A 17,730-nucleotide genomic window follows, 5' to 3' on the forward strand; every position below is an offset into this window, starting at 1 on the left:
AACCTTTTTACCAGACAGACATCAGTATGACTTGATATAACCTTTATAAAAAAAGGCTGGGGGTCCATGGCAAAATAAGGAATATATAGTCTGGGAACCAATCAAGATTTAAATCTTTAAATTTACAGGGATTTTATGTATTAGCTTTAAAAAATAATCAGTTATATATTTAAGTGGGCCTATATTAATTGATTACCTGGACTTTTTTTGGGCTCTTAACTAAGCTAAAGTAATTGCTCTTATAGTCATCAGCTTATCAGCTTCACAAAAGAAGAATTGTGTTTGTTTGTTTTCACTCTTTTGTTTTTTTACGTTTATTTGTTGAATCAATAGGATAGGATACAACTATGCATACAAGTACGGGTTTAAAATAACCTTTCTCTAACGTTAGTTAATTTATATTCGTATTTAATGTTAAACTTTTTTTCCCATCTTACAAATATATTTGAATGAATGGTACTAAAAATGCACAAAAAAATCTTTCCTTGTTAGAGTTATGTATTATTTAAAAATGGTTAAGCGCTTGGCTTCCTAACCTGGGGTCCTGGGTTCAAATCTCGGTTAAGACTGGGATTTTAGCTTCATGATTTTTAGGGTGCTCCTGAGTCCACCCAACACTATTGGGTACCTAACTTGGTGAAAGTAGAGGGGTTGGTCATTGTGTTGGCCACATAACACAATGAAGGACAGAAGGCTCAAAAGTAAAGTAGCAATCATACATAAAACACTGAACCATAATCTTCAAATACAAAAACAAAATTTAATAAAATACTCTGAAAGACACAAAGATAAAGGCACATTCCTCGTCCCATATGCTAGGACAAATTTTTACAAATACTCCTTCTTCCCTAGTGCTATTAGAGCATGGAATGGGTTGCCTGAACTAGCCAGGAAAACCAGTGACTTGGCAGAATTTAAGTCATTGGTAAATATGCATGACTAAATGCATGACGCGTAGGACGTAATCATCTTCTTTTTTGAAGTAACGTCTGTATTATATAAGATAAGATAAGATAACACCCTACTCGTAAACCGTTGGTCAAAGAAACAGATGACCTTAACATCATCTGCCCATTTTAAAAGTGGAACTTTACTTTACCCGTCCCGAGACATGACGTTAAACTGCGCTCCTCTTTCCTTAGCACTTTTGGAGCTCAAAAGTGCCCTACTTCTTTTCTATCATTGTGTCTGCCTCCTCTTTTCCTAAGTCTGCCTTCATTGATCATCACACTGTCTCCTTAACTTTAAATTCTTACTACGTCCTAGACCAGTCCGTTTGCCGTTGACTGCGACGGGTAAGGGGGGATAAAGAGATCCTGGTGTTTGAGTGGTGGGGATAAACCACCACAACACAATACTTTGGCTCCAAGTTCCCCTAGACCTGAGGCCCAGATGGCCCGCTCTGGGTCAACCGGCTGGTCATGCCGTGCTACCAGCATAGGTCGTCGACTGGAGGGTCAATCAGGGAGCTGCTGTATCGGACACATGTCCGATGCAGCAGCTGACTGAGTATAGCACCTGTGTAGCCCTGGCGGGCTCATTCTGGACTTCCGAATGGCCCGTCCCCTTGTTGGACTCGATTGCGGGTGGGGAGCACAGGTGCCAAATTAACCAAAATATATATGGACAAAAAAAAAACCCAATAAACTACTTGCCCCAGATTTAAGTCTGGGCAAGAGATGCCGTATTGAGGCAAAAAAGGAGGAGGCCACAAAAAGCTGTACTACCTGGCCATCATTTTTGGTGGTCAGGTGCACAGAGGAGGGGAAAAGTCTGACAAAGCTGAGCCCTTTCCTTATCTATAAGGGACTCAAGTCAGTAGTAGGAGAGCCCAAGAGTGTGTCTAAGCTACACAAATCAATGGAACTTCTTGTAGAAGTAGATGGCAAGACACACACTGATGGGCTTTTAAAATGCAGAAGACTCTGTGATCTCCAAGTGGAAGTCATGCCACACAAGAGTCTGAACACCAAGTAGGTCATCTAGAATAAGCCATGGATTCCAGAATTGTACAGTGGAATTGTAGAGGCCTCAAGGCCAATTACGAGGAAATGCAGCTACTGATGGACTCTGAGACTCCTGTAGCTGTCTGCTTACAGGAAACATTCCTGAAAGATTGCATCAGCTTCCGAAGCTACCGTGCTTATAGCAAGAATGTTGAGGATGCAGAGAGAGCATCAGGTGGAGTCTGTATCCTTGTGAAGGATAGCATCCCCCATGAGAGGGTAGAACTACAGACCACACTACAGGCCGTAGCAGCTAGGATAACCCTTCACAAGGTTATCACTTGCTGCAGCCTGTATCTACCACCAGGCACTCCATTAAACCCAACAGACATGGAGGACCTATTGAAACAACTTCCCCGGCCTTATTTAATCCTTGGGGATTTCAACGCCCATAACACGATATGGGGATCCAACAATACCGACACAAGAGGTCGTATGCTGGAGGATATCTTCCTCCAACATGATTTATGCATACTTAATGATGCATCACCGACCTACTTGCACCCAGGAACTGGATCACTCACATGCATTGACCTCACCGTATGCGTCCCCGGACTTCTGGACGACTTTAAATGGTCAGTTAGCAATGATCTACGGGGAAGTGATCACTTCCAAATCATCATTACTAACAATCTCCCTTCATTAGGACGACCTCAGCGGTGGAAACTGAATAAGGCCGATTGGGAACAATTCCAAAAAAGATGCTCCGAGGATATCACAGAAAATATCCTCGATGAATAGAACTCAGCTGATACCTTTGCTAGCAAGCTACTAAGTATAGCCAGGAAAGTTGTACCTCTAACCTCTGCAAATCCAAAACGGCCTAGCAAACCATGGTTTGATACAGCTTGCAAAAGTGCTATTGGCGATAGGAAAAAACGACTGGCTGCACTTATAAAGAATCCTTTCCAGGAAAACCTAAAGCTATTCAGGATAGCTAGAGCAAAGGCTAGACAAACCATACGGTCAGCCAAAAGGAATTCCTGGAGAAGTTTTGTCGGCGGTATGGATGCCAAAACTTCTGCTAGAGCGGTTTGGAAGGCAGTAAGGCGAATCAAAGGGAAAGAATCAAATGCAATAGGGCATTTGAAAAACCAAGGACGAGCTGTCACGTCCCCCAGAGAAATAGCTGACTGCCTTGCATCCTCAATAGCAGAAAAATCATCCACTGCACACTACACGCCAGAGTTCCAAAAAGTCAAAACCAGGGAGGAAAGACACCCCATTGATTTCAGGTCAGAGAACAATGAAGACTACAACAAACCGTTCTCGCTTGAGGAACTGAGGGAATCGCTGGACAAGTCACATGACACAGCGCCTGGAGAAGACGAAATCCATTACCAGTTCCTCAAGCACCTTCCCGAACCCTCATTGGCAGTCCTGCTAGGGGTCTATAACTGTGTGTGGCAAACAGGCGCTTTCCCAAACAGCTGGAGGAAAGCCACAGTTATACCGATACCTAAACCGGGAAGAGACGGCTCTGACCCAGCTAACTATCGACCAATAGCACTAACAAGCTGCATCTGCAAAACCATGGAAAGAATGATTAACAGTAGGCTGGTCTGGTACCTGGAAAGGAATAAAGTGATCTCAAACTACCAGTGCGGATTCCGGCAGGGGCGGACAACAACTGACCACCTGGTAAGCCTGGAAGCTTATATTAGAAATGCATTACTCAGAAGAGAACATCTAGTAGCTGTATTCTTCGATATAGAAAAGGCTTATGACACAACCTGGAAACATGGCATTCTACGTGACCTGGCGCTTATGGGGCTTAAGGGACACCTCCCCCGTTTTGTGGAGGAATTCCTGAAAGATCGAAAATTTCAGGTTCGAGTGGGCAACTCCGCTTCTGACACTCATGACCAGGAAATGGGTGTACCCCAGGGCAGCATTCTGTCAGTCACTCTGTTCAACATTAAAATAAATAGCATCATAAATGCGCTGTCCCCTGGCATAGAGTGCTCTTTGTATGTTGATGACTTTGTCATTCTTACTTATGGGAAAAACATGAACACCTTAGAAAGAAAATTACAGTTATGTTTAAACAAAATTCAGGGTTGGGCAAACGATAATGGTTTCAAATTTTCTGACTCCAAAACAGTTAGTATGCAATTTTGTAATCTAAGGGGACTCCACCCAGACCCTGAACTATTTATACACAAAAAGAAGATCCCTGTAGTGAAAACTACAAAATTTTTAGGCCTCACCTTAGATTCCAAATTTAATTTTCTCCCCCACATTAAGGAACTTAAGAAGAAATGCCAAAAGTCATTAAACATACTAAGAGTACTCAGCCATACGGACTGGGTAGCTGACAGAGATACCTTGCTGCTGCTCTATCGGAGTCTAATTCGATCCAAGCTAGACTACGGATCCATAATATATGGAGCAGCAAGGAAGTCGTACCTAAAAATACTGGAACCAATACAAAATGCTGCCCTGCGTCTCTGTCTCGGCGCGTTTCGTACATCACCTATCCCAAGTCTCCATGTGGAGGCTGGATAACTCCCCATGGATATAAGAATGAAAAAGCTTGCAATGCAAGTCAAGCTAAAATCCAACCCCACGAACCCTGCTTTTGACTCCATATTTAACCCCACAGAGGTAGAATTATACAATCGAAGGCCTAACGTCATACAGCCGTTGGGCCTTCGAATGAGAGAACCCATCCAAAATTTAACCCCACCCATTGACCAAATCTCTAAAATAGAAACCCCTCAGAACCCTCCTTGGCTAATGAATAAACCCAAATTAAATTTATCCCTCCTTAATTTCAAAAAAGAAAATACAGACCCAAGCATACTACAAGTCCACTTCAGGGAACTGCAGGAGAGCTACGGAGATTGTGGCACCATCTACACAGACGGATCCAAAATGGAGGGAAAGGTCGCGTGTGCCTGCTCCTTTCGGAACAAAACAATCTCTCGTAGACTCCCCGATGGCTGCTCCATCTTTACGGCCGAATTGCACGCAATATTGCTTGCACTTATGGCCGTTAAAGCATCAGAAAGGAGTAAATTTATAATCTGCTCCGACTCCAAATCTGCATTGCAAGCTTTGGGGCGGATGAAGACTGACATCCCATTGGTACATAAGAGCCTGAAGCTGTTGGACCAAATAACAGCCGACCGTAGGGATGTCACCTTCATCTGGGTCCCCTCCCAGATTGGCATTGAGGGAAACGAAGCCGCAGACAGAGAAGCAAAGAGAGCCCTAAATCATGCGGTGTCAGGAACCCAAATTCCTTACTCGGACCTGAGACAAAGTATTGCCTCTGCCACCTATCGAGAGTGGCAGAACCGATGGGAGGCTGAGACTCACAGTAAACTCAGGCAGATTGTGGCGGATGTCAGGTGGCGGCTCACATCTAAGGGTCTGACAAGGCGTGGTAGCACGACCATGTCCAGACTTAGGATTGGCCACACCTACATCACGCACTCTTTTGTACTGAAGAGAGAGGAGCCCCCACTTTGTGAGTACTGTGACTCTCGCCTCACCGTGGAACATATCCTCGTTGATTGCCCCAGATACCAGGATGTCAGGGCGAAATATTTTAGAGCCACTAATTTAAAAACACTATTTGATAATGTCGACCCTGGTAAGGTACTTGGCTTTATTCGGGAAGTGGGGCTATCTACGAAGATCTGATTTATGAATTTGTGAACATGCACTATTTACATTAGATTTTTACCAAATATTTAAATTTTTACTACCTTTACTATTTTAACTGTGAATAGACCTTGATTTTAATGATATGACTGTATAGAATCTGGCCCTTGTTGTTTAGAGAGAGAGTAGTCCTTAAGGGACTGCAGGCACGACATGGCCCAAATTGTGCCGATGTGCCTCAAATCAAAAATCAAAAAATCAAAAATCAAAAATCAAATCACAGAGGTAGAATTATACAATCGAAGGCCTAACGTCATACAGCCGTTGGGCCTTCAAATGAGAGAACCCATCCAAAATTTAACCCCACCCATTGACCAAATCTCTAAAATAGAAACCCCTCAGAATCCTCCTTGGCTAATGAATAAACCCAAATTAAATTTATCCCTCCTTAATTTCAAAAAAAGAAAATACAGACCAAGCATACTACAAGTCCACTTTAGGGAACTACAGGAGAGCTACGGAGATTGTGGCACCATCTACACAGACGGATCCAAAATGGATGGAAAGGTCGCGTGTGCCTGCTCCTTTCGGAACAAAACAATCTCCCGTTGACTCCCCGATGGCTGCTCCATTTTTACGGCCGAATTGCATGCAATAGAGATAGAGTAGTCCTTAAGGGACTGCAGGCACGACATGGCCTAAATTGTGCCGATGTGCCTCAAATAAAAAATCAACTTTACTATTAATTTTTTAAACAAAACGTAGCCTTTGTACCAGAATTTTGCAAGCTCTAAAATATCGTGAGATAGGATTTTCATAACTTTTTTAGTTATTGAGTGTGACTGAAGGACGGACGGAGGGACAGATCAACCATACAAAATTAAAATCGGCTTTTCCAATCTCTAGGGCCGCAAAAAAAAATAATTATCATCAACTATTAATTATCAATTAGATAATGTTTCTAATCCTAACAGTAATAGAAATCATTAGAGATTTTAAACTATGGTGGAAAACGTATACATAGCTAATAGTAGTTAGTCTATCCCAGTGATTCCCAAAGTGGTCTATATAGACCCCCAGGGGTCTACGAAGACCTCCAGGGGGTCCATGAAAGTGAAAAAGTAAATTGGGGGTCTATGAGATGTCCATGGGGGTCTACGGTAGTGGATTTCATTTAAGCAGGTTATAACTTTAATTTTCGCACTCCGTTAATGTAACTATTTCAAGCACGTATAAATAATTGGTAATTTAGTTATAAATATTTGTCCTGCTATTGAAATGTAAAATTGTTGTATTTAATTTCAATACTTATCTAAAAAGTTACTTTTGTCTACATGTAACTAATGTTTAACAAAAAGAAATCTAGATTTTACATCATATATTATTTATTTCCTTGGTTAAATAAGCGGATGTCTTAGTGCCTTTTTATGACCGTATGAAACCAATTACACTGGAGGATTATTTGAGACGATGCTACCCTCGTAAAAAGATAAAAAGATAAAGGTGATTAAAAAATTTCAAAAACTCAAAAATAAAGTTCAGAATAAACCCACACAATCTTTCTTCAACATCATATAGAAGAGATGGTGATTTGTGAGTGTCTTATAAGATCTCTTTGCATATAGCCAAATATGGAAAACACTATAGATAAAACATTGATTTTACCAGCCATTGAAGTAGTTTTAAAAACTGTTTTACATAAACGTAAATCTGTTATTATGCAACAAATTTCTTTAAGAAACACTATAGTTCAAGGGAACATCGGTAGGATGAGCATTAAAGCTGCAAACTGCCTAATGGTCTTCTGCTCCATATTTATCCCCAGGGCTGACCCACGAAACCTTTCCCATGTTTGGGTATAGCTGCAAAGCAGCAGATTATTGAATTCTGTTTTCCTTTGGCTTGGTGGACTGCAAGCCAAGACTAATGAGTCCCTCCTGCGAAAGCTTACTGATTTAGGCACCAGTAACTCATCTTTGACCCTTCTCATGTTAGTGAAAACAGCTCCGCGGGCCCAATATTTGAGCCAGATGTGAAAAATCAAGAAACACACTAGAAACTGCTCTTTCGAAAACTTTTAAAATGATATTTAATGTTTGAAGGACTACTTCATAGAACAAAAATTTCTATATGAAACATAATAACCGTAATAACGAATGATGAACATGTGACAGGTGGGGCAATGTGATGTGTGTTTGGCGCGTTTATTGTCTAGGGGATGATTATTTTTAAAGCTATCACACCAACCTATCAGCATATGAATCGGGAGCAGACACGCAACGAGACAAAGCAATGAAAGATAGATACAAAAGTTTAAAATGAAGAATATTTATTTACATAAATATACATATAAGAATTAAAAAGGGGGAGGGTTTGCTTCTATCTCTAAATAATACTAGCTTTAATCATCACTCTTGCACCTAATAAGAGAGTATGTCACTTTGTCCTCTGACTTAGCTGGTTTTTCCTGTTGATGTCGCAGCTGGCTGTGTCCTGGCTTGAGGTTCTGCAGCTGGAGGTGGCGCTCTAGCGGATAGAGGGACGCCGGTGATATAGTTCTTGTGGAGTTTCAATCCCAAAATCTAATATCTGTAGTGGGCACAGTAGGGCGGGTGGTCGGCTACCGTGGGCACAAGTGTACTGCGGGCAGATCGGATCTGCCTGGGCAGCGTAGTGAACAGGATATGTCCAGTGAGTTGCAGAGGGTTGGCGTAGCTATGACGTCTCGCACAGATCTGAATCTATAGGGACGTCGCACCTAATAGCTCGGCAGGTGGGCTGTCGAATAGGCGGGCAATGCCGATAGCGCCAAGTAATAGAGTTGAGTGGATCTCAGTAGGCAAAGGCAGTGCTGAATAGCACTAAGCACAAAGATAGTAGGTGATTCTTGATATCAAACAAATAGGCAGGTAAATAGGCGTCAACCTGAGGGAGGCTGCGGATAAATAAAGACAAGTTAGGACATGTCTCTCATGCATCTTATCGATGCCCTCGACTGAGGTGCATTCGTCAGATTGGTAAAATTGCTTTAGAGCACAATGGGGAGATGATGACAAATGGGATTTGGAAAATAGATGGCAGATAGCAGCAATATAAAAAGGTACATAAAAGGGAAAGTAATAATGTAAAATGTACATAAAAGGGGAAATAATAATCTCAAATAAACAACACAGGTGGATAGAGAAAGAAGGGGGGGGGGAATGGGCGGTGGTCAGCGACCCAGATGGTTTGTTTACATATGACCGTGGGTCGAGAACAATGGAGCGCGCTTGAATGGAGAGGGTGTCCGTTCAAGCGGCGCAACTCTCGAGTGAAATGACTACAGGGGAGATAACTCATAACTCTTTTCTAGACGCAGTGTTAGTGCGCTAGTAAAATTATCAAGGCGGTCAACCGAGTTAAAGGAAATAGAATAAGATGTACAAATATATACATGGTTGCATCAACGATCAATTGAGCAACGTAGCATTAATAGATTAATGCAATACATAAATAAATACATAGGACATGTTTATGTTTTCTACTTACGCCAGTGAGAAATACACAATGCACTAATTAAATATAAATGAAATAATAAACTACACATGATAAAATCCAATGGAAATATACACAGAGTAATTAAGATGGAACTTGTGATTAAGTTCGGCTTACCACCAGGTATTCCTCTAGGAGAAAGGATAAATGAAATAGTCCAGACTCGATAGCTCAGCTCGAATGAGAAATGAAAGAATCTGATTTTATTTGGATCTACTTTATATAGGCCTGGAAAATGCGAGCGGAAACAGGAAATGTCCTAGGCTAAGAATTATCTTACACGTGGGTGAATTAGACTTGAGATGGGAGTCGCACATTTGAAAGGTCAATGGGCGTGCTAGTCCGCGTGATCTCCTAGATCAAAGAGAGACGTGGGATAAAAGGGGGGGGGGTAGTGACTTGCATTCCCCACAAGGTGGTGTCAACTGCGGATGTCAGACATCCGGCGGGTAAGATAAAAGATATTGTGTGTTTACCTTTCCCCGATCAAGGGCAGATAAATGAAAGGACGCGCCTTAGCTATCTCCAAGGTGGTCAACTAAGTCTAGCCTGGAGGGGAAAAGGTGGCGCGGGTGGAGAATTCAGGGGTAGGATGGGGAAATAATTAAAATAAAATAAATAAATAATGAAAAATAATAATTAATGCTGTGATAAATTTGAGTGACTCTGACAGCGAGTTTTTGACTTGTCACAGAACATGCAAAAGAAAAACATTTCTAGTGTGTTTGGTGATTCCAGCAATACATATTTTTTTTTAGTTTAAATTTTATCAGTCAAAAAAGATAGATCTCTGTAACTTTTGGTGTAGCTTTAAATTACTTTTTCACTCTTCGACTCACTACAGTTAGAAATTAGTTTTAAAAATGAGTTTATGAATCTGCAAAAATTGCAATACAAGTCTACCGAAAACCAGAAAACATGGCAAGGGGTCTACGAGACAAAAAAGTTTGGGAACCACTGGTCTATCCGGTGTACAAAATGTAGGAAGTGTTGGTAGACATTATTTGTTTTAAAAAAAGTACATGATCATTTTTGATACACGTTTTAGCACTTTTTTTCTGAGCTCTTCCAGTCGTAGCTCAAAATAATTCTAGTTTAGCGTTGGCAATAGTGAAGTCCTTGACTTGTCAAGCGTGAAAATCCCTAAGGACCTTACACTTCCCAAACGATGCTCTGCTCTTGTAGTCTCCTACGACACACACACACACACATACATACACACCATACATACACACATACATATATACATACATATATCGTCGGTGGAGTTACTGTTGCGAGCAGCATGCATCACCAGCATGGTGTGTGTAGGCTATCTACTAAAGCTAGATCTAGGTCGTACTCTGTCTCTGTCTAGGTAATAATCTCATGAAATATTAATTAAATGAAAACTAGTAAACGTTCATTAAAAAAAATTCTCTATAAATTTATTAACAACAAAACGGCTTCTGGAAGCTCTAGCAGCTTGTTTTATTTCCCTCCAATTCAAATCTCTCATTAGACCGAGACAAACATTGAACAAAGTCAACAAGTTGAAAGACTTATTGAGTCAACGTACTACTCTCCATTGATTATCTATTTTCAATATTGGCTGCCTTTTCGATCCATACCTAGTGGCGCCATATTTTGCACTTACGTCACGTCCTTCTATTTACACTTCTGTATTAATACAAGGTCTTCCTTCTAAACAGCCGTCTCGTAATACTTGTGGTTACATAGTTGTTAAGGTGTAGCTCCAGACAGTCCAACTAAACTGTTTTAGGCGTTTGCTTTTATTAATAATTAACTAATTTAAATGTAAACATATTATCTTTTATTTTGACAGTTTTTACAGCTTTTGATTCCAATACTGATAAATTTAGAAACGCAAGAAAAATAAAAAAAGATGTTGAACAATTAAAAAAAAAATTCAACTTTCTTCAAAGCAGCTATCTTCTTCGGTCCCACGGTATCAGACTCCACCCTTTCATCAGCTGTACTGTCCTATTTATAACCTAATAATCTCTTTCGTGGTTACAAGATAATCTGTTCAGCTAATCTGAACCCACACAAACACTCCATAAACCAAAGTGGTAAGGGTCTGCACAATCCAATTTAAAAGCACATATCGCAGGCTGGATGTCTTGCAATGTTTCTCATACCTTAGGAATGTCAAATCAAACCAGAATTGAAATTTGTAATGTCAAATCAAACCTGAATTGAAAGTGGTAATGTCAAATCAAACCTGAATTTAAAGAAATTGCATGCTACAATGTCCGCAACAAAAATATGCATTGGTAGTATGTCATCTGTAAGTGGCATTGCCGGATTGATGAGGTGCGTTTCGCATGAGAAGTCTCTCTGTGAGAGAGAGAGGGGAATTGGATAAACTCTCTACTGGTCTTTGAGAGTTTCCAAGGACAACATACGATCGGAAGTGGGCTATATAGTTAAGCAATCTAACTTAATCGGACCGATTAATGCCACCTAGACTATTTTACTATGTATGTCTCTAAAATTCCTAATTGTCATCAGGACCTTTGCTTCCATGCTGCTGGCAGAACCTGGTGACAAGGTGGAGACAACGGACAATATCTAGTGGTAGGTTAGGGTTCAATTGTTCTTGGCAGACATTGTACCATGTAGTGATTATAGCAATGGTAACGGTATACTATTACTTGAACTCTGCTCGATATTCAAAATTTATCATTACCAACATTACATTTTGACATATTGTTCATATATATGGGTTTTTTTTATTTAAAAGAAACTTGTATATTAAGAAAGAAATATTACTGAAAATGGTATTTAAGACAATGTAAATTTCCAAGTCCATGAACAAGTTTTCTTCATCATTTGATTTATGTACATACAGTCTTTGATATAATCTTTGCATTATCATACAGTCTTTGATATAATCTTTTCATTATCATAAGTCTTTGATATAATCTTGCCGCGTTTGATGTAATTTCAATGCTACAATGATTCCAGTTATTGTACAATTTGGATTTGTTCCTTTCACACATCTTTTCTCGTGCATTCTTGTAAGTTTGCGGTTCTACTAATGGGTCTAGAAGCGTTGCTAGCTTCACCAAAACGGTCGGCTCTTTCATTTCCCCTGCTCCAACAACTACTGCATCACCATACTGTTACAGCCTTGCCCTGGATACTTCCATCCAAGTTAGTGCAGAAGGTGAACTCTAGTTTGTCCACTTAACGAAACTGGACTAATGAATGTATGAAAAGAAAAGGAGCTAAGAACTAAGAAGGGACTGTTTTGAAGGCTGATCATTCTCTGTGTAATGTCCTAAAAATAAACATTAGTGATTTTTTCAGACCTTTCCTTGTTAAGCTACCACTCGTTACAAAAAGTATCTGATATCGTTCCTTTTGTACGCAAACCATTGGCTGTTGTACTAGGGCAAGTCACGTTTATGAGCCCTCATGGTCTTGTAGGCATGTAAAAAGTACATCATTGACAGGAGCCACCTATCTCTTTTTGATTCATTTTAGCAAGAAGTTGTTTTCGGCTGCACATGGTCCTACCTATTGGTCATTTTCGGTTGCACCGTGAAATCTGACCATTGCACCATAACCAGAAATCGTCAAGCAATAAACTTCTTTCGTCTAACCGTATAATTCCTAATTGGGTATTGGGCTTAGTTTGCCTCGCAGTGCTTGCTAGCAGTGCTGGTGTACTTTTCAGTTTACCAACTTCGTAATAATCTCCGGTGGTTCGGTGTAAAGAACTTGGGTTAGTTCTTATTGGGGTGTAATATGATGCCCCAACTGTAGATCATTAATAGTGTACAAGTAATGTAGGTATGATACTAAAGGTACTGAGCGACACTGAATGGATGCTGGTCATTTTACGTATAACGAGTGCAGGTGGGTTTGTGTTTAAGACCCACGGCTAAGGGTATGATTCTCTATTCATATTCAACACGAAGGAGATGCCTTAGTGGTCAATTCTACGATATTACTTATGTGTTATTTTAGATCACACTCAACAAAGGTGTAAAAACTTAGAATTTATTTACAACATAAATGGGTTACACCAATAATATAAAATACACAATCATAATATACTAAAATGTATTAAATGTACCCAAATTAAATATTCAAGAGTGTTTAGGCTAGATTCAACAATGTATTATCTCAAGGTATCATCAAACACCATAGCCTTACCAAAATATGCAATACATACACAGAATAATATCTCCTTACTCTAAACAGAATAACCAAAACAACCATCAACACCCTACTCAGACCAGGTCAGCTCTCCAACTGACTAGACTGACCACAGAATAACCTCCTTGAAAAACCCGTGATAGAAACAATTCATAACTCAAAAAATAAACAAACACACACACACACTCTCACATCTTACACACCCCAGCTTTTGACATTTGGGAACTGTAGCTGGGTGGGAAGGCCCAGTGATAGTGAGGCTGTTTCATGTGGGGCTCCGAACTCTTGCGACAACTCCCATTTTGTCAAGTAACTGCATGAAGGTAAAAAATGTCAAATCATGTACTCTAATGACCTATCAGGTGTAATGGTGTAAAGCAGGAATGTGAGTTTGCTACAACACTCTTTGCAATATTCTTTGAAGTAATCTATAACAGAGATTCTCAAACTTTTTGTTCCCGGGGACCCCTTTATATAGTCAAAACGGTGAGAAAGTGAAAAACACTACATAAATGCTTATAACTTACAAATGTAAATAAAAACAACAAATTTGTTGAAGGTGTGTTTGAAAATAAAAATGTGAAAACTAAATGACTTGGATAAGCTTGTTGAGTGTATTTGTGTCTGGCTCGATGTTTGTAAGTCGCAACAGCAAATCTAAACGAGCACAAAGTTCTAGTCGGTTTCTTTTATTTGTAATGAGTTTCGTAGTGGCACTCAATTTCCGTTCTACGAAATAAGAAGACGGGAAAGCAGTCAACATTTTAGTAATATAACCCACAATGCAGGATATACAAGATTACAAAGAGAGGCGGCCCCCATCAAATTCACCAATAGGTGAGAAATATATTCAAGCCATATTCTTGTTTTGATCGTTTAAAGAAATTTAAAAAAAATTGGCGTTATTTTTCACATAAAAGCAAACAGTGCAACACGTCGTCTTTTATAAGACTCTTCTAACTCTTCTAAAATAAGTAGAGTAGCGTTAAGTGATCACCGAAGATCAGCATGGAAACCTCCCGATACAGTGTTGGTGGCACCTAGTGCGGTAGCTCAGGGTGTCATCCATGCCCATCATCTTTCTTGAAATATGTTCGAATAAACACTATTGCTAGATTTTATTTTTGTTGAACCAATACAGTGAGCTGATTATCTACTTTTAATGATTTTTACTCAGATGTAAAATTCAAAGGTTTATTACATTTATTCAAATGTTATTGAAAATTTTACAATAATATTTAATTAAAATTATAAACAGACTTAACATTACATGAACATGTTTCTTTTGTTATACTTTAAATGGTATGACGTTTTGCTGTATCATTTATACTTCAACTACCATCTAGATGTGTCAAGGCATTTTTGGGCATATGTCTAGAGATTTTATTATAAACTATTTCAATATGTCTGCTTTTGCCAAGTTATAACTTTTCCAACTTGGTTGTCACCCCCGAAATGGTGTCGACTGGTGCGGACTGCAACCCTCGCACCCCCTCCCACTAGTGACACCACTGCTCCATGCTATATCTCCAGTTTTTACTATTATCTTTTCCATTGAGTCTGCTTTTGTCAAGTTATAATTTTTCCAACTTGGTTGTCACCCCCAAAATGGTGTCGACCGGTGTGGACCTTTGCACTCCCTAGTGACGCCACTTCTCCAAGATACCTACTTCTTTCCAACAATTTCGATTAATATATTGGAGTAGACGTAGTAAGAAAAAAAATGAACCTGCACAACTTAACAGGTTTCCTATGCGAACAGCATAGGCTAATACACTATTTACTTAATAGGTCTAGACTAGATGCAGAAGATACGGAGTATATATAGAATCTAGATCTAGACAAGATCTAGATTTCTTATCTTATCTTATCTTATCTAATACAGATGTTACTTCAAAAAAGAAGATGATTACGTCCTACGCGTCATGCATTCAGTCATGCATATTAACCAATGACTTAAATTCTGCTAAGTCACTGGTTTTCCTGGCTAGCTCAGGCAACCCATTCCATGCTCTACAGCACTAGGGAAGAAGGAGTATTTGTACAAATTTGTCCTAGCATATGGGATGGGGAATGTGCCTTTCTCTTTGTGTCTTTCTGCGTATTTTTATTAAATTTTGTTTTTCTATTTGAAGATTATGGTTCAGTGTTTTATGTATAATTGCTGCTTTACTTTTAACTCTTTCTCTCCTAACTGACAATACCAGCGTTGATTCCACCAGAATGTGGTAAATAATTACGTTGAGAAAGAGTTAAGTCTTCTATCCTGAGGGCTTTCTAAATCTAGTGATTTAACTAAAGGTGTTACTCTAGTCAAATGTGAATATTCGTTTGTTATGAATCTCACTGCTCTATTTTGTGTCTGTTCCAGTTTCTTAATGTTTTCTTGAGTTGAGGGGTCCCAAACAGAGGATGCATATTCTATTATTGGCCTAACCAAGGTTAAATAACATTTTAGTTTTATGTTCTTATTTGATTAATAGAAATTTCTTTTAATAACCCTAATGCTTTGTTTGATTTTTTGATAGTTTCATCAATATGTGGATTCCATGACAGCTTTTCATTTATTATAACACCTAGCTATTTTGCGTTTTTAGTTTGTGTTACTGGTTTACCATGAATAAGATAAGTGGAATCATTTGTTTTAGCTTTCTTATTACTCTTAATAACTGACATTTTTCTGTTTGGAAAGACATGCTCCAATTTGATTCCCATTTCTGTAATTCTCTTTGTAAAGTTTCTGTATCTTGTGTTGTTTTTATTGTTCTATATATTATGCAATCATCTGCGAATAATCTGACTTTTGTTCCTGAACTAATGCAATTTGGTAAATCGTTTATGTAAATTAAAATAGTAGTGGACCTAAGACATAATTTTTGTATAATGATAATATTGGCTGTTTTTGCCATCGATTTCCTTTCGAAGATTACGGCAGTATTTCACATAACTACACAAACCCAGTTGCGACCTGCATATTTTCCCGAATTTTTTGTAGACAAGCCGTTGTCTGCTGGCGGTCTATTTAAGTTCTTTTTTTCTCTTTTGCGCCTGTAATGGCTTTTCTTTGAGTCTCAAATGTTTGTCCCGCAGCTTTTGTGAGAGCTCTCCAACTGTCTCTCTCAGGAGCCATCTGCTGCCAGGTACTTTCCTTTATTCCAGTGTGGGCAAAATAGCGCTTGAGTGGATCTTTAGAGGGGGCACCTCTGTAACTCCGTTCTACTCTAAGCTCGCCAAAGAAGATCGCCTTTGACATGCGGTCGTCTCCCATGCGGGATAAGTGTTATTGATAGCATAAAAATTAATAAATAGATGATATTTTGTTCAAATTTACTTTCACACGCTTCTTTATAAGTGTTTTTTTTTTAGAGGGGGGCGCTGGCGGGTAATTTTTAAAAGAAAAAATACGAAAAGGGGGCGGTAGGCCAAAAAAGGTTGAAGACCACTGTTTTAAGGTGTACATCTGTTCTACCCTGGCACATGTCTCGTTCTTTAAGTCACACTTGAACACATTCTGAAAGTCAGCCAACATTTGTTCTTTAAAGGTAATCAATAGCTCTATTACATCGTGTTCTAACTCGAACAGGTAAGTTAGTTATTTCTTCTCGGAGGCGTGCTTGCAAGGTTTCCTTGTTTCAGATTGCCTTCAGCCCTCGATCACGGAGTTCTCGCCTCGGTTCTTTCAATTCAAGTTCGTATAGCAGTTTCAGACCAGCCATAGTAGTCCGATCCCACTTCTGACACCAGTTATTACGTCTCTCCTACTATCCAGGCTATCTTCAAACTGCATCACACGACACAACGAACCTTAATGTACCTCACAACTCGGGGCTCCAAAGTAACAGTAATATATATATATATATATATATATATATATATATATATATATATATATATATATATATATATATATATATATATATATATAGGCTTGTCCGAAGATTAGTGAGGAATATAGTATTTCCCGTGGCTGCGCAGCCCCAGATTTAGGTTTATTTTTATTCATCAATAGAAAGTGAACAAAAATGAAATGTAACTGTACAATACAGTATAAATGTGAATTAAAAAACATTATACACAGCAAACGCATTTTTCTAAGTTTTAAGTACATATTATATGTGTACTGCTGCCGATGACAAACGCAGACGACGAAAAGAAAATCTAAATCGACCACCTGCGGACAATAGTTATGCTTGCCCTGGATGTGGCAAAATATGCAGGTCACAGCTGGGGCTGCTCAGCCACGGGAAATACTGTATTCCTCATTAATCTTCGGACTCGAAGACAAGCACTATGACCAGTTTTAGCCAACATATTGATATAATTTGGGTATTTTTATTTTTAGGGCCTGCCGGTTGTGGGCTACAGTTTTTAAATTTGAAACTTGAAATTTTCTCCACACACACAAACG

General features: G+C 39.3%; 1 protein-coding gene across 6 annotated transcripts in view; it reads left to right on the forward strand.

Moving 5' to 3' along the window:
• LOC106061498 (beta-1,3-galactosyl-O-glycosyl-glycoprotein beta-1,6-N-acetylglucosaminyltransferase-like) overlaps nt 1-17,730 on the forward strand; it is a 106,391-nt gene that overhangs the window by 34,824 nt on the left and 53,837 nt on the right. Inside the window, exon 1 of one of the 6 annotated variants that reach the window (XM_056005398.1) lies at nt 15,739-15,763. The exons of the other annotated variants lie outside the window; for them this stretch is intronic. The gene's annotated coding sequence lies outside the window, so the exon portion shown is untranslated. Of the gene's footprint in view, nt 1-15,738; nt 15,764-17,730 lie in introns of those variants that run through there. 6 annotated transcript variants of the gene reach the window in all.

The sequence above is a fragment of the Biomphalaria glabrata genome, chromosome 12 (genome assembly GCF_947242115.1).
Source record: "Biomphalaria glabrata chromosome 12, xgBioGlab47.1, whole genome shotgun sequence".
NCBI lineage: Eukaryota > Metazoa > Mollusca > Gastropoda > Planorbidae > Biomphalaria > Biomphalaria glabrata.